At 42.1% G+C, this 3433-nt stretch overlaps 1 non-coding gene across 1 annotated transcript; it reads right to left on the bottom strand.

The window, feature by feature from the left end:
• Positions 1-440: 440 nt before the first annotated feature.
• On the bottom strand, positions 441-547 carry LOC125593526. Its single transcript, XR_007329430.1, has one exon. It is a non-coding gene; the product is annotated as a small nucleolar RNA R71 (small nucleolar RNA).
• Positions 548-3433: the final 2886 nt, after the last annotated feature.

The following is a 3433-nucleotide window of genomic DNA, read 5'->3' as shown; positions in this document are numbered from 1 at the left end:
AAAATGGAATATCTCTATTTTTATGCTATGACGGCTTAAGGGCAGAAGGGAAAAAGCGTAAAGGAGTCCTAGGCATGAGGCATGGAGGAGGACTTTTCACAGCAAACTTAGCACTTAGAGCAATTTTAGGCAATTTTCCGTTTTTGTTTTTCGAGCTGCGACTCAATTAGATTTTTACCATCTATGGGTTTTAGAACTAGGAATCTCGCCAACAGCTCTCGTAGCCCAGGCAATTACCTTGTTGTAAACGCCCAAACGCAGATTCGGAATAAGAACTATCTTGCTCTCTTTTTCGATTTCTTATTTTATTACTGTTCTCGTTTCGTGTTCTGATTGCTTGGCGTGTGGTATTAGCAGATATCCAGGACTTCTGGGAAATTAGGGTTTTCCTAGTTTCCTTATTTAAACGGAAATCGACGGTGCGAATTTCGGTTCCCACAAAGCTTAGAAATGAGATTTCCAGATTTCAACAGAAGAACTTGGAAGGATTCAGTGAAGCCTGGGAGAGATTCAAGGGCTACCAAGCTCAATGCCCACACCATGGTTTCTCTAAGGAAAGCTTGCTAAGCACATTCTACAGGGGTGCTCTTCCTAAGTACAGAGCCAGATTGGATACAGCTAGCAATTGGTTTTTCTTGGGAAGAATTGAGGCAGATGCAGAAGAGCTGGTTGACAACATGGTAAAGAGTGACGCAGTCTACTGTGGAGACCACGACAGAGCCAGTAGAACAGATGACAAACAGACGAGGAATGAGTTAAAGTCTCTACATGATAAGATAGACATACTCATTGCTGATAAATCCATCCAAGAGCAGCTGAACTTTGTTAGTAACCCAAACCAAGAGACACCACCTGTTGCCCATGAGGTTGAGGGTTTGGAAGGTCAAGAAGAGCTGTGTTTCATTAACAACAATGGTAACTGGTACAAAAAAGAGCCAAACTTTCAGTACAACAACTACCAACAGAAATCCTATTCCAACAACCAACAGAGTAGTTATCAGCCTAGGAACAACCAGCAAGGCAGCTATCAGCCTCAGCAAAACCCTCCTCCTGGTTTCAACAACAAAGGACACAATTCATCACAACAACAAGTTAATCCTTCTACCTCTACTTCTCAAGGAAGCATCACTGATGCCCTACTGAAACAAATATTGGAGTCTCAGACTAGAAATGAGAAGCATGTTGGTTATGAGTTGAAGAACCTTCACTCAAAGATTGATGGGACCTACAATGATCTCAACAACAAGTTCAAAGCTTTGGAGAACCAGTTTGCTGCCATGAACACTCACCAAAATCGCCAACAAGGTTCTTTACCTGGAAAATCTGAGCAAAACCCCAAAGAGACCATGAAAGCTATCACCCTAAGGAGTGGTAAGGAGTTACCTCATAGAGCTCTCACCAAGGATGCTGAGAAACAAGGTGAGGGGGTGGCCATCAACACAGATGATGAAGTGGTGATTGTTGATGAGAAGATCAATGATGAGATTTTGGAGAAGATTGTGAAAGCCAAAGGTAAAAGAAAGGTTGGGGAAGAGAAGAGAACAGTGAAAGATGGTGAAGTTGTTCTTACAGCAAGTGAGAATTCTTTTGTTCCTCCTCCCTATGAACCCAAACTTCCATTCCCTGGTAGATTCAAGAGGCAGCTGTTAGAGAAGTACAAAGCTCTATTTGAGAAGCAGATGAGTGAAGTTCAAGTCACAATGCCCGTTATTGATGCTTTCATGTTGATTCCTCAATATAGCAAGTTCCTGAAAGATGCTGTAGCTGCAAAGAAGAAAGAGATGGAGGGCATGGTGATTCTCACTCATGAGTGCAGTGCCATCATCCAGAGGCTTGTTGTTCCAAAGAAGCTTGAAGATCCAGGATGCTTCACATTACCCTGTGCTCTTGGACCTATGGTATTTGATAGATGTCTCTGCGATTTGGGAGCTAGTGTCAGCTTGATGCCTTTATCTGTTGCTAAGAAGCTTGGTTTCACTCAGTACAAGAAGTGTAGACTTTCTCTGGTATTGGCTGATCGTTTAGTGAAGTACCATGTGGGTATCTTGGAGGACCTCCCCGTGATGGTTGGAAACTATGAGATCCCTACAGACTTTGTGGTGCTTGAGATGGGTGAGGAAGCTCAAGATCCCTTAATCATTGGGAGGCCTTTCTTAGCTACAGCAAGAGCTATTGTTAATGTGAAAGCGGGCAAGATTGATCTCCACTTAGGTAAAGGGCATGTTCTCCACTTTGACATCAAGGAGGTAATGAAGAAACCAACGGTTCAAGGGCAAGTCTTCTACATTGAAGAGATGGACGCCCTTGCTGATGAGCTCCTTGAAGAGTTGTCACTAGAAAACCCTCTACAGCATGCTTTGACGATAGAGAGAGAGGTTGAAGTGATTGAGAACCTGGAGAGTACTGCCTATGGGGTGATGCTGGATTCACACAAAGGATTTGTTAGTAAGGATCAGTATGAGGAGCTGCCAAAACTGGTCCATCAAGAAGCCTCAGTCACTCAACAAGAGGACACCCAACAAGATGACTGGAGCGAGCTTAAGGCGCCTAAAGTGGAGTTTAAACCTCTCCCCCATGGTGTAAGGTATGCATTCCTTGGTCTAAATGAAACTTATCCTGTCATTATGAGTAGTGAACTTACTAAAACTGAGCTATCTGAACTCTTGAAAACACTTAAAAGATTTAGAAAAGCAATGGGTTACTCACTTGATGACATCAAAGGAATATCACCCACTTTGTGCATGCATAGGAAACATCTTGAGGATGAATCAATGACTTCTATCGAGCTTCAAAGAAGGTTAAATCCTAACCTGAAGGATGTTGTAAAGAAAGAGATTCTTAAACTCTTAGATGCTGGTGTTATTTACCCTATTTCAGATTCTAAATGGGTATCTCCTGTGCATGTTGTACCAAAGAAAGGTGGTATCACTGCAATTAGAAATGACAAGGATGAATTGATACCAACAAGAACCATCACATGTCATAGAATGTGCATTTATTACCGTAAGATAAACTCTGCTTCTAGAAAAGATCATTTCCTATTACCATTTATTGATCAGATGCTTGAGAGACTTGCAAATCACCCATTCTATTGCTTTCTCGATGGATATTCAGGGTTCTTCCAAATCCCCATACATCCCAATGATCAAGAGAAAACGACATTCACATGTCTTTATGGTACCTTCACATATCGAAGAATGCCATTTGGTCTATGTAATGCTCCAGCCACCTTTCAAAGGTGCATGATGTCAATCTTCTCTGATCTAATTGAGGATGTTGTGGAGGTGTTTATGGATGATTTCTCTGTCTACGGATCTTCGTTTTCTGCTTGTTTGTCAAATTTTGCTGGGTCCTACAGAGATGTGAAGACACCAACCTTGTGTTGAATTGGGAGAAGTGTCACTTCATGGTTAAGGAAGGGATTGTGCTAGGA

The sequence above is a fragment of the Brassica napus genome, chromosome C9 (assembly GCF_020379485.1).
Source record: "Brassica napus cultivar Da-Ae chromosome C9, Da-Ae, whole genome shotgun sequence".
In the NCBI taxonomy this organism is placed as follows: Eukaryota; Viridiplantae; Streptophyta; class Magnoliopsida; order Brassicales; family Brassicaceae; genus Brassica; species Brassica napus.
Note: the sequence above shows the minus strand (reverse complement) of the source record. Positions and strands in the feature narration are given on the sequence as shown.